The 14,797-nt window shown below is 36.0% G+C and overlaps 1 protein-coding gene across 3 annotated transcripts in view; it reads left to right on the top strand.

The window, feature by feature from the left end:
• Positions 1-14,797, top strand: part of CRPPA (CDP-L-ribitol pyrophosphorylase A) — a 466,682-nt gene that overhangs the window by 420,843 nt on the left and 31,042 nt on the right. Inside the window, exon 16 of one of the 3 annotated variants that reach the window (XM_055085022.1) lies at positions 13,249-13,395. The exons of the other annotated variants lie outside the window; for them this stretch is intronic. The gene's annotated coding sequence lies outside the window, so the exon portion shown is untranslated. The remainder of the gene's footprint in view (positions 1-13,248; positions 13,396-14,797) is intronic. 3 annotated transcript variants of the gene reach the window in all.

Here is a 14,797-nt window from a genome sequence, read left to right as displayed (position 1 = left end):
TTGCCCGCTGCTCACCTCCTGCTGTGCGGCCCGGTTCCTAACAGGCCGCAGACCAGTATTGGTCCGTGGCCCTGGGGGTTGGGGACCCCTGCTGTCCATGGACATCTATTCAGGACTCAGGTTCAGATTGTGTTAGTTGGGGCACCCCTAACATATTGTAGCTGAGTTTAGGTCTCAGATCCCCAAAGACAGTGGCACACAGCCTGCAGGGACAAAGAAATTTTGCAGGGACTCTTAGGTTTAGATGTGAGTGGCAGCCTCAATCTCTGTCTTTACATATATGGGATACTTATATAAGTTTTTGACATTTGTGCTCTCAGGGACATTTAAGCTTGTTGCATGTTGGATGCTCTAGCAATGCATACATTCTGAGTTCTAGTTTGAAATATATGAAAAAGTTCAATTGGATTAAAAATTATTTTGTCCTCAGAAATGCCAACATTGATTGCATTTGTCAGTGAAAGACATGATGATTTCTTCAAAGGTAAGTAGTTTATACATGAAAGTTAACTCAAGTTTTTCACTGGCTATTTGAAAAGATTTTATTTGCCAGTATGATAAAAATTTCAACATTTAGTATTTTCTCTAATGCGCTGTGTCTTTGTAATTATAAAATGTCAAGAAACTGTAATACTTTCTGCACCAAAGATATTTATACACACTCTTAAATCCCTTCCAGTTTCCTCCAGTGAGCCATACAAATCCTGTCATTTTCTCTGTATGCTATGACAAGAAAAGCATGGGGAACCCTGCAGCAAGGCATGTTGGTTACTGGTCTTTTTATAGGCAGTGGCTACTGGTAACTTAAGGACCAAGGGTGTGTATCTTCCTCCCTTTACTAACGAATTAAAGTTTCCTCCTCTCATGAGAAATTATAAAACATAAAGGTATCAATCAACCCTGACCTGTACTCTATAACAAACTATATGTGGTTCATAAAATGATTATTTAGCAACCACAACTATAAGTGATATACAGGCATTACTATCCAGTATTATCTACCAGCTGCCCCTCCCAGGACCCTGGCCCCAGGCACAGACTAATGCATTTCTCTGTTACACATAGTCCTTCAACAGCCTCTAAACTGTCTTGTTTGCTCTTCCGTTCCATGCTCGTGCCTCCCCTCTTTGATCTGGTACTGAGGGCGGAAAGTCTCCAGATACTCTTTTCAAATGCTTTAAAATAATTTAAAAATAAACTTTCTTAATTTATACAAAATACAGAACCGTGAATGAAAGCTATTTGTAAAAACAATAAGCAATAATGTATAGAAGAGAACTCATTTTTTCCTAAAGTCCTCCCTAATCTCACACTCCTTGCCCCAGCAACCTTTCTCTCCCTCTCTCTCATAATATATAGAACTTCACCTCAGCTGCTCAGATTTCATCAGCTGCAATTTATTGACCAGTGGATTTATTGACCACCCCACCTGATGCCACAAAGATTTGAAATCACTTTTAAAATAGACACTGCAGGAGTAATTCATGTGTTTCCCTGAGTTCTATACTTAGCTCATTCAATAGACTTAAAAATATCCTATACCAATTTCAAGGGAATATTGGTGGGAGAGACAAATTCTCTGTCTGGAGGTTGGGGGTATTGTTCATGGAACACTTTAACCAGAAGGTTGGGCTACTATATCACATGGACTGGAAGGCTGAGAGCCTTTCACTGTTTCTCTGGGGACTTGATGGGTGTAGAGTCAGATTGCTTTCATTTCTATCCTCCTCCACCGCCACCACCCTCATCCAAACCACCATCGTCTCTCACTTGGGCACTTCAATGTTTACCTAGCTGGTTTTGCTTCAGTGCTTTCTCACAGGTCATTTGTTCCTCCTAGAATAGCTGGTTATAACATGTTGCTCTTTTCCTTACTCTGACTCACAGCCTTACATCATCTACCCTCATCATGTTCTATTCTCTTCCCTGCTCTCTGTGGTCCAGCCACATTGTATTTCTTGCATTTCATCAACTACTCTGAGCCCTTCACACACTTGGGACCTTTGTTTTCATTATTCTTTCTTTCTATCTTATCTTTCCCATCTACCCTTCTCTTTACAAGTCTAGCTTTTTCATATTGATCCTATCCCAGCTCAAACAGCATTTCATCTGTGAGCCTTTCCTGACAATCCCCCCTCAACAGCATCCCTATTCAAAATCTCCCCAGCCTTCTGTTTATATTCTTTATAACACTGTCACAACTTGTATTTCTTTATATCATTGTGGCCACTTATGTGCATCTCCTGTAAGATAAGAATGCTAGCTCTCTTATTTCATCACTGTGTTTAGCACTAGAGCAAGGAGTAACACTAATTGATCACAAATGAAAAAAATTATTCTTACAAAAGAATTACAGTGGGTTACATAAGAACTTAGATCCAAGAACCAATGAGGAAATAATTTTCTATTTCAGCCATATCAGTTATTATCGAGTATAAAGGATCCAAGTATGACTGAGAATCTCTCTCTTTGGCAACTGTCTGCTTCATCTGCTTCTTCCTCTTCTCCACCTCCCAGGCATCAGGGTATTTTTGCATCAGTGCAAAAATCTAGCTTGGCAGGACTTCAGCCAAATCTTTGCTATAACATATCTGATGGTCCAAGGTTTTTTTGTTCTTTTCCCTGCGACTTTTTTACGTAGAATAAAAATGTCCATTTAATCAGTACCCATGATCTTCAGCAAGGGGGCAAGAGGAAAACAATCTGATTATAGCGGCATGCAAATGACCGCCAGACTTCACACTTCGTGGGCATTTCATATTTTTCAAAAGAAACTTATCGATACAGATATTTCCCCTCATAAGAAAAATATTTGGAGGGAAAATTTTTAGTACCCCTGACTCCCACATGTCTGAGTTTTGGGCTAGAAGAAAAGGATTTAGGGACTTGACATCTTCCATGTGAAAGATTGCCAAGATATTGCTTAAAGCATACCAACCTACATTAATTCCTAATGAAAGTATCATGCAAGATTTCACTCTTCCTTTCATATTAGTCAGGCATGCCTTACCTATCTTCCCTTTCTGTAAGTATTATATTGGTAAGTTTGCTTTGTCAAACACATATACTATATTAAATAATCTGTCAACTGAAAGCGGTATTGGATGTATATTAACATTTTGTTCACATGCATTATACTTTTGCAACCTTGGCTTATTTGTATCAAAATTCCACTGACAGTGTTTTGCTTTTGATCTGTGAGCTATTAAAAGCCCTGTTACTACAGATGAAAGGAGTTAGAAAGTTCTATATCATAATGCAGTGCGATCAGTAATTCACAAAGCAGGTAATTTGCAATGACTTGCCAAGCCTTTGATTGCACCAGGTTTATGGCTATTAGCAGTTTCCCCTTTCAAATGTGTATGGTTCCATACTTCCTTTTTGACCTCTTTTTCATCATTTATGGTCCAGTTTGGTAGTGAAAAAACATAAATTCTTGCTTAGCGCATGGCTGTCATTCAAACCCCAGTGACTTACTGAGCACTTTGACATTTGTGATGATGAAAAAAACATTAAGCAGGTGTACAGAACACTAACCAGGTTCCTGCAACAATGCTTTATGGGATTCACAATGTACCTCTGGGCTATAAACTGATTCAGACTTGATTTTCTCTATCAATTTAATCTCAGTGTTCAAACTGCCATTCAGAGAAGGAGGCATAGTTTTCACTAAAATTGAAGTTAAATAAAATTCCCAATAATAGTGTTAATATAGGACCTCATAAGAACAATTGGAAGGGCAGTGACTGCCTGCCACTAAAATAATATTAAAGTAGGGCTCACATGTCTACTTTGAAGTCATGCAATTAGAAGTACTACTTGATACTGGACTATATAAAATTTAAGCCCTATAAAACGTCTTTAGCAATGAAAACTTACAGCTCAATGGCACGCTTTAGCCCCTTAGCTGTCTGAATTGCATGTGTACCATGTGAAGGAAACATCACGTTATTCTGTGGAGGTTTTCCTTTGCACATTTAAAGTTGGTCATCTGTTGTACAGGTGTGCAGCACGTCCTGGTGTGGGTTAGTCTGCCCTCATGTGCAGTTTGTCTGGGAGATGTGGAAACCTCCAAAACTCAACATAGTCCAGGTCCCCAATTAGTGTGTTTGGGGAAGTGTTCAAAGTCAGAACCCCTAAGCACAGGGATTTTCCCAACTCAGTACTAGTTAGACATCTCAGCATCTACCATTCAGGCCCAGAACCATTTTCAGTGTAAAGAGGCAAAAATGTCACATGCACGTACAGACTCACACATACCTAACAACGAAAGAAATGTTGTTGTCAAGATCATCCACTTCCTATCACCATTCCAGTATGAAAAGAAAATACCTTTTCCAATAATATGGAACAGACAAGCATTGCACTTTGACCTTCTGGATGTTTACCATATTTAGCAAATTATGTGAAAAATCCTAAATCTAGAATAGAAAAATTTGAGTAGTTTTTACATTTGGAAGTGGTGGCTTCTAACAGAGAGCATAAAAGTTACGTCCATTTATAGCTAAGGCAGAAATACCTTGAAAGAGTAATTATAAGCAACTTGGGAAGACAGAGCTGCAGACTCATGCATGCTTATCAGTGAAGAAGACTCTTCACATAAAATAAATGCATTTGCAGATCAAAGGCTATAAGGGCAATCGGTGCATGGGTAGTGACTCATGTATACTGAGCGTTTTGCACAGAAAACTCGGTGTCCTTTTCAGCCACAGTTGGGCATGTGGAGAGCAGCAACATTAGTTGCTTCTTTGAATATAAAGTAGTCATAGCCATACTATTCCATGCCTGCCTAGCAGAAATACAGTGATATTGACAGCTTCCCTTGTCCTTACCATCTAGCTTTTGTAATAACATTTTCATCTTCTTTCTATACACATCAATTTCATAGCCAATACAATGAGCATGAGTGCTCACCATACACCTTCCTCCCAGCCAAATGTATTTGTCAGAGAGTAGTGACGTAAACGGGACTAAGACGGGAAGTTCAATTAAAAAACAAAGCAACGCTGATGCTTTATGAGCTTTACAGAGATGGCAAGAAATTTTATATCTGCTGTGTCCCTCAGGCTGGTTGTAATTTCAGTGTAGAGTGGAAATGGTCATGAGAAATTATTGATCTTGACTTTTACCAGCCCTGCAGTAAAGCAAAGGTAACAAATAATGTCATGCTTGAAGCTGGTGAAAAAATATTTGCAGTCATGGTTGTAAGTTGGGGCCAAACCCAGGAGCACTGAACCCAAACCCAAAAGCACACTGCCTTGTCTTTTGCCAATCTCACGTAATATTTTTATTTGTTTAGTTTCACTGATGAGATTTTTAGGTTAGTTAACTAGTACTTCCTGCTAACCTGTCTTGATGTTTTATCAGGTCTTACCTAAAAACACATGCTTGTTTTGAGTCCATGTGCCGACAACTACCTAAATGCATCACCCCTGATTTATTGCAAACTTTGCCTGTGCTTTCATCTTTTCAAAGATTTTGCATGATCCTTTGGTGTAGGTTATTTAGAAAAATGAATGAATTGATGAGGTCTAATCCAGAAAAAAATATAAGCGTCCCATAAAAAAGTGCAAATAGAAACCAAACAGAGGAGAACTGGCAAAAAATAGTTTATTTATATGTAGAAAACTAGTGCATTTTATTTCTTTAACAGTTCATTCAACTGTGGCTACAATTACGTATTTGCATTATAACATGAGCTCTGAAAGAATTTGTACCTAAAGTGGGAATACCAAAGAAAATCGTTTCAGTTTATGAAATTACACTTCGTACGTTTATTTGTTCTCTCTCAACTTGAAACCCACAAGTTTTTATTAAGGCCATGGTTCATATTTCAAATAGCAAGAAATCTTCACGTCTCCCTTTTCTTCCCCCTCAAAAATAAATCTACAAAGCACCTGGATTTAGAAGAACAACATAGATCTATTGCCATTAACTCTGAAAACTAGCAAGCACTTCCATAATAAAAATAAACAGTGTGTACCATAATCGATGAGGAGGCAACATCCCACATTGTTTATTGATTCATAAGGTTAAGATTAAAGTGGGATTCTTGCCTGTGTTTATCAACAGGTTGTTTTGTGTTTTTTTTTTTTTCTTTTTTTAAGCAGTAAGTGAACCTGGAATCCCACAAACCAATCAATAAGGTTTAAAAGCTTCAGTGAATCTAACCCATAACAGGTCCTTGTTTGGAGAACATGCTCAAGAAACACATGTGCCTTTAAGAGGTCTTGAAAGACTTTACACCCATGGACCATTACCATTTCCAAACACCCTGCAGCATTACCAGCCCAACATATGCTGACTGTATATCACCGTGACCCTCTCACTAAAGCTCTTTTGACTGGAGTGCTTTTAATACCCACTTTCTCAGCTGAGCTCAGGAGTGATTTGTTTTACATGCCACATTAATCCTTTCCACATTTTCTGGATGAGGCAACCACAATTCCACTTGTGAGGTGTTTCTAAAACACAGTTATAGGAATAAAGCAGCAGGGTCCCAGACTTGACAACTTCCCTCTAGGCAGCTGACAAAGTGGGCTATCGTGCCTTGGTTTAACTCTCGGTTTAATGAACATTTGTGCCCAGACGCTAGGGTGGGCCAGCCTTCCAGGCCAGTAGGAAGCCCCATTTATTGAAGGCAATTTACTCTCAATTAAAACACTGTAGGAATCTTCATAGATGTAATGCTTTCTTGATGCTCTGCATATTAGTAGAATTAAAGTCAATAATAAATGGAAAAGAGCAGTAGAAATGAAAATATATAACACACATCTCAGTAAAACCAAAGAAAGTTTATACATCACACCCTCGTAATTGTAGGAAGAGAGCTTTATTTATTTATTTTTTAATAAATGGGCAATTAGTGTTCAAAGCACAGGCTTTTATTATGTGGTAATTTTACAGTTTTAACTTTAAAGGCAACTTATCCACCCCTACTCCCCCAATATATTCCAAGACCAGTGAACTTCTGTCGCATGCATTTATGAACTTTTTTACATTTTTAATGTTCACTGAATTTAAGTAATGTGGATTTTTGAAATTTCAGGTTGTCAACAAGGCTAACTGACTGAACCAACCAATTGTTAAAAAAAATGTTTTTACGTGTCAGCACTTGGCTGATTTTATTAACTTGTTAGTATTATGCTCCCAATTTTATGTGTTAAAATCTAACTGTACAAGCAACTTGAGGCCTTAAATTATGCCTTTATCCAGTCCTAATTTATTGTTCTTCCCTCATAAATTTTATTTGCAGCTTCAATGGTCTGAAAAAGGCAATATATCATAGTGAGGTGAGTTTTACGTAGTTTAGATTGAGTTCCTTATTTTCACTTGAAATTAATCTAATCCATTCCTTCTGGTGTCATTTTCATGTGGCTAATAGTATGTCTCAAAGCAAGAGATCATTTGAGTCAAAGAGATCTTTCTTCTAAGCTACAGGTTATCAGTTACACATACTCAGGTGATAAATCTTTTACATAAATTATAGGGAAACTGATGTAATGTTTACGAAATATTTAGAGTTCTGTAAATGAAAAAATACTCCCCTATTTATTTCTTGTCCCAGGTTGTTTCCCTTAGGTAATCAGGAGTATGATTCTAGTTTTTCTGAAGAAGCCTTCTGGAGGCGTGATGTACTGCGGTTTCCTTGCCAGTGTTGAAGCTCTGGTTGCTAAACTGTGCCTGGCATAGCATAGGTGCTCATTAAATATCTGTAAAATGGATGATGGATTCAAACATACCCCTTCACATTCTAAACAACAATCTAGTTTATAATAATAATAATAATAAAACAACATTTTAGCAATGCCTACCAAAAAAAGTTAGCTATTTCCTAGTGATCTTTAAAACAAACAAAAAAATCTGATCACATGAGGGAAAATAAAGCCATTGAAATCTCGTTCTCCCTTTTTCTCTCTACACACATACCCACACAGACACACCTACACTACACTAAGCAGAGACTCTACTTTAAAAATAATTAATGTATACTCAAATGTAGAAAGCAGAATTAATACTTAGCAGATCAGTTGATACATTTTTAGAACTTTGAAAAGTTGAGTTTAAATGAATTTGTCAACAGTTGATGGAGAACTGTAAATTGTTTCATCTAACTGTGTTTTAAAATTGATTTTGGGGCTTCCCTGGTGGCGCAGTGGTTGAGAGTCCGCCTGCTGATGCAGGGGACACGGGTTCGTGCCCCGGTCCGGGAAGATCCCGCATGCCGCGGAGCGGCTAGGCCCGTGAGCCATGGCTGCTGGGCCTGCGAGTCCGGAGCCTGTGCTCCGCAACGGGAGAGGCCACAACAGTGAGAGGCCTGCGTACCGCAAAAAAAATAAAAAAAATTAAAAATAAAAAAAAATTTTTAAATTGATTTTAAAAAATGACTTTTAGCTTTTGGAACTCTTGTCTCAACATCTAGAATCATCTCAAAATGAGAGGATACTTTCTAGAAAAAAGAAATGCCTGAGTGTAAAGTCCACTGTCTTAAACTTTATTTCAAATGCGCTGCTTTCAGTATATTTAAAGAAAACTTTCTAGATTACTTTCTCTCTAAACTGCTATTTCTTTAACAGGATCTAGAATTCTTCGGCTAGCTTAGAATCATAAAAGCACTGGTTTTTACCCTGCTTGGACATTTGCGTTTGGGTTCATATTTAGTTATATCCACTAAAATTGCCCATTCTTCTTTTGCCATTGGGCATTTTTTCAATCTTAACAAAACTAAGTCCATATTATAGGCCTGCCGGCCAACATTCCAGGTAAATGAACGGTTTTAAAGAAAAATGGTGCTATTTTTCAAAAGCCTGACATTTTAAAAAATACAAGTCCAGAACTGAAGCCTTCAATAATTTTTCCATGCCTGTATGCTACAAGAAGCAAATGGTTACACAAACGAATACATCTGGGATTATTTTCAAGCTGTTATTCCCCACCAGGGAAAATATTTAGAAATAAGGCTCAGTCTTTGTGCTGGAACTACAAAGAGGCCAGCCATCTTGATGCTTTTCCAGATTGTTTAATGATTTTCCTCATATTGTGTGGTGGCTTTATTGCCCTGTTTCGTATGCCTTCCCATTCACTGTTGGTAACCATTTATGTTGGGTATGTTCCAATTTCCAAATCTGTTTTGTGGCATTTATAACTTGCAGCTAATAAGGCCATTCAGTATTTTTATATATATACCATATTAAAAAATATACTTTACCATGGAGAGCTAGAGGAAATGATTCAAAATTTAAAAGCAGCCTTATTGTAGGATGGAGTAAATTTGCCTTTAAACTGTTAAGTGAGGGTGACTGTGGTTGAGAGGTGCCTGCTTCTAGAGTCCAGGAAATGCAGTATTAGGTGTGTGTGTGTGTTTTATATGTATACGTATTATATGTGTACATACATATGTAATGCAGCAAGCATATGTGTATTATATATATATATATATATATATATAAAATTATAAGTGCAAAAGGAATGGTAATTCATTTATGTTACTTTGCAAACTCTGACTTTATAAGATGGAGCCTCCAACAAATATGCATATGTATATCCTGGTGTTATTTTCATTCAGCTTGGATTTTAGAGTTTGACTTTTTAGAGTTTTGCCTTCCTGTGACTCCCTATAAAATGAAAATTACTGAGTTTTTTAGATGCATAAATACTATGTGTCTAAGAAACTGAAATTTCCAGAATTAACTCCAAATTAGAGCAAAAAAATGAATATTATCATTAAGGTAGTCTTTTACTCAACATACATCTAAGGAGATCATGTTAATCATGCTTTTATTCTACTTTTTCAGTTCTATGTAAGTTAGATATTGAACACATATTTCCTAACTTCAAATATATTAGATTGAGTTCATAAGTTACTTTGATTTCTTATATTTAGAATGCATGTTACTAAACTAAAAATGTTCAAATTTATTATCACACATTAGAAGTGATTCGAGATTTTAATCATGACCAAAGTCTGAAATAAGATAAAATCCTCTGAAAACATAATCTTTTTTAATATTACCTTTGTGAATTTCAGTTTCAGTGTCAGTATCTTACGGGAATAAGGTTTTTTGCAGGAGAATATAGCCTCTAATTGAGTGTACAAGTCATGCAGAAGATGGGTTGGTTAATAATGATATAGTTCATCCATTTCCACATTCAGAATTCTGTAAAAGAGGAAAGTCTCATAGGTAGCCCACAGAGGTAAGGCTGAAAAACCTTGTCATTGTGAAGGATTTTTATGTGACTGAATGAGAAAACAATACCAAGTTTTAGATATGAACATTGTAGTGCATAGGTCTACAGAAAGAGAAGCTAATTTCTGTGAGAATAATTTGCAGGTCTTCCTACCCTTGAACATCACCTGAGTGAGTGGTGTGAAGTGTGCCGAGAGGCAGTATCTGAGCTCTTGGATATTTATATTTTAACAAGAGTGACATCAAATTGATAGGTCTTTACATTCATCAGATTAATTTTAACTTGCTTTTTTGCAAAGAAGACAACTTATTTAATTGCACCGAGTTATGCTTCATGTTTATATATTTGTGTGGACATCTAAAAACTTAGGTGGTTTTGAATTAATAATGTTATTTTTCTGATATTGAAAGTATTAAATCATCTTCTAAATCATCACCAATATGAGAGCAGAAATTCAGAGACTCCCCTTAATCTTACCCTTCAACTATAACAAAGATTACATATGTGTATTTATATATAACATATGTTAACAGATTCATGTATATTATTTCTACTTTTGCACATGTATACACCAACAGTGTATACAATAATGGTTCATATTATTATGTAAAGTACAGAAACCAGATAGAATTTAGTTTAGTTAGAAACAAGTCCTGTCCTGCAACTTTTTACATGGGCCACTTCCTCTGCCAATACACAGAGATATGCTCCAATGTTTTTAATATTGCACTGTATTCTCTAATATTGGGTTGGCCAAAAAGTTCATTCGGTTAGCGAATACATTGTTCAATAAAATTCTTGGTGAAAATGAAACATGTGTCTTTTATTTTTACTTAAAACTGAATAAGTTATTCAACCTATTCCTTATTGATAAAATATTTAAGTTGTTTCCAAATTCTAGTTATCAGAAACAATTCTTCATTGAGCATTCTCTCATAAACAGTTTTGCATACTTAGGTTTACACAGCTATTGTGTAATTTTTGAAAATATCATTAGTGGCTCAATGTGTATGCACATTATTCAATTTATTGATGCTAACAAATGCTTTCTAAAAAACTGTAATAATTTGCATTGCCAACAAAATTGTCAAAATTAAAAATGCCTGTTTTATTACTCCTATACAAACATGAATTTTATCACAATTCCTCTCTTTTCCCTTTTCCTTTTTAAAATAATACAAAGTATACAGGCTAATCTAAAAAATGTCTAGCAATATAGAACTGTATATAATAAGATTAAAAGGCAATTTTTATTTTCTCTTTCATCTCCTTCCCTCACTCACACAGCTCTCTCTCTGCCCTCTCCACTGCCACCATCTCTGTGCATTTCCAAAAATCTGTTTGGGCATGTGTTCTTAATGTACATATTAGTCACTCATAAATAGGATCTTATTTGATATTTTATTCTACAGCATCCTTTTCTTCACTCAAAAATGTTTCACAAATAACTTTCTATTTTATTTTTAATGGCTGCATATTATGTAGTCCATATGCTAATTTATTGAATCCTTCTCCTATTGAACAATGTTTCTCCTGTTGACCAAGGTTATTTTCAGGTTTTCCCTATTACAAAACTTATATTAACTTCATACTGAAATCTTTACCACTTGTGTATTTGTGAAGAATAGACATATAGAATTGGAAATATGGAGTCAAAGAATATGCACAGCTGAAATTCTGGTAAATACTGCCAAGTTACCTTATTAATCATTTAAAAATATTTGCTAACCATATGGCCATAATATTTCATTGTTTGTATTTGTAAATTTTTTGTCTTGTTGAGATGAAGAACTTGACCATATGTTTTTAGGTTATTGAATGAATTTGAAATGCCAGTCCAGGCAATTTGCTAAATTGTCATTTGTGTTGTTCTTTGCTTACATTATGATTTACAGGACTTTTTTCTCTGTTGTAATTATTACCCATTTGTCTATTATATTTTTGTCTTTCCACCCAGTTAATGATTTTCCTTTTTTCTTATTTTTATTTTTTATGTTTTAAAATTTATTAATTTTTTTCCTTCATGGTTTTTGAATTTTGCAACATATTTAGAAAAGCTTCTGAACCCCAAAGATGAAAGATATTTGAAAATGATTTCTTGTGTTTGTTGCCTTTTACATTATAATGCTTTGAAGTCCATTTGGGAGTTATTTTGATGAAAGTGAAGTAGTTGTCAAGGTTTATTTTCCAGGTTGTTTTTTTTTTATCTCCAAATTATAAGCCAGGTGGCCCAATACCACTTGATGAATCATCTAGACTATGTAGAAATGCCAGTTTTTACATATATTATTTTCCCACGCATATCTGCATCTGTTTTTTAGATTCTCTATTCTGTGCCATTGATATGTTTGTTTCTCCATCAGTACTGAATGTTTCCAATCACTTTAACTTTATAATGACATTTAATGCTATGTAAGACTAGGTAACCCTCATTGCTTATATTTCAAAGAATTTTCTCAGCTTTATCATGTTTGATATGAGACCAAAGAGAAACAAATGTCTATTTTCATTGGGAATGCCTTGAATTTTCACAGTAATTTAGGAAGGATTGATATTTTTAAATATTTTTAAATTTTACTCTCCAGTAATACAATATATATCTCATTAAAGATCTTTTTAATGTCCCATAGTAGAGTTTTATAATCATATTCATGTGTATATAACTTTTTTTAAGCTTACTTGTAGGTATATTTATTGATTTTGTAAATCAAATATATATTTTCTATGTGATACTGTTGTAGAAGAAAAGAATTTATTCTGCAAGTGATTACTTTATTGAAATTTTTTATAATTTCTAATAATTTATACAACAGTTATTTTGCTTTCCTAAAGAAATTATCATATAATCTACAAATAATTAAAATTTTGCTTCATCCTTGTTGTTGTTTAATGCATTTATTATTTGTTGACTACTTTATGGAGAAATTAAATAATACTGGTGATAACAGATACCCTTATCTTAATTCTAACTGTGTTGGTTAAGTCTATGGGTCAACTTGACTTCCGTAAGAGATGCTCAGATAGCTGGTAAAACATTATTTCTGGGTGTATCCTTGACAGTGTTTCTGGAAGAGATTAGCGTTTCAATCAGTAGGCTGTGTAAAGAAGATCCACCCTCACCAGTATGGATGGGCAGTAGAAGGGTGAATTCTCTCTTTCCTTGAGCTGAGATGTCCATCTTCTCTACTTGGAGAATTTTTTTAAAAGGTGGGTATTTAAGCTGGCTATTCAACTTGGGTTGAAACTTGACATGGGACCAATATAGAGGCTTATATTCCAGAAAGAGCAAGAAGATTCAAGTCACAGAAGATTTGCTGGAAAGTACAAATTTGGGGGTTGAATAACACGGAGTGATGCTTGAATAGTAGACTGGGGCAACTTCTGAAGGATATTTATGCCATGCTAATGATTTTGAGCATTGTGTAGGTTGTGTAAAGTCATTTTAAAACATTTAAAATTAGCATGTAACACAATTAGACCATTCATTTAGAATAATAACAGACTGCATAGAAAGTAAGTTTTCAGGTAGAGAAAAAGGACAGTGTCTCAAAACACTGGGCGAGAGCTAATGAGGGCATATAGAAGTGGCATAGGAGATAGAGAAGAGAAGATGGATTCACAAGGCATGAATGACTGATGTTATAGTTAAAGAGAATGATGGGAGGGAGAATGAAGGAACACTGCTTGAGTGACTAGATACCTGTTAGTGCAATTAACAGAAACGGAATGAAACGGGAGAAGGGAGCTGGGGAAAAATGGTAAATTTATCTAACATAGTGTGAGAACAGAGCCAGACATTGTTGTGGGAATATGACATGGCTTCTCCATTCATGGAGCTCTTCACATAGTGGCAAGAGAAATACCAGGACACGCATTTTTGTAATTTAGTGTTGTAAGAGTTTTCAGCAGTGATTATTCAATCAAAAGTGTCCCCAAATGACATTCAGTAATTCTGCTTTGTTAGGCTAAGGAAAAATTCTCAGAGACGTGCAGACATTACAAGGACTACACAGGAGGATTTATTTTCCAGGGGCAGGGGTGTGGAGAAGTGAGGTGCATGCGTGAACCTAGTCTGATGTGGCTGAAGCACTGGATGTCCTTAGAGAAGTGACTGAAGTTGTGGCTTATACGTAGAAGAGCAACGCAATCGCATTGAGCTATGGGATACTAAGAAGACAGTTGGGTCCTTCTCTAGATATGGGCTAGAATTAGACAAATGATCTCAGCCCTTCCAATTTCACAGTTTTTCAGACATGAAAACTATTATGTTATTCACATTCTATGAAAGGTAGTATCTTTAGCAGAATCTTGGGCTGCACCATGTAATAAACCAAAGTATGGATGACCTCCTCCAGCTGCATTTTAGCTTAGACAAACCACTCTCCCTGGCCCACTGTTGGTCCACCACTGGAAAGAATAATTACCGTGCGGATTAAAGGTTCTTGGCGCTCCAGCCAGGCATCAGGGCTGTGTCTCTGAGGTGGGAGAACCAACCTCAGGACACTGGTCCACAAGAGACCGCCCAGCTACATGCAATATCAAACGGCGAAAATCTGCCAGAGATCTCCATCTCAACACCAAGACCCAGCTTCACTCAAGGACCAGCAAC

This window comes from Physeter macrocephalus, chromosome 5 (genome assembly GCF_002837175.3).
Source record: "Physeter macrocephalus isolate SW-GA chromosome 5, ASM283717v5, whole genome shotgun sequence".
NCBI classification, from domain to species: domain Eukaryota; kingdom Metazoa; phylum Chordata; class Mammalia; order Artiodactyla; family Physeteridae; genus Physeter; species Physeter macrocephalus.
Note: the sequence above shows the minus strand (reverse complement) of the source record. Positions and strands in the feature narration are given on the sequence as shown.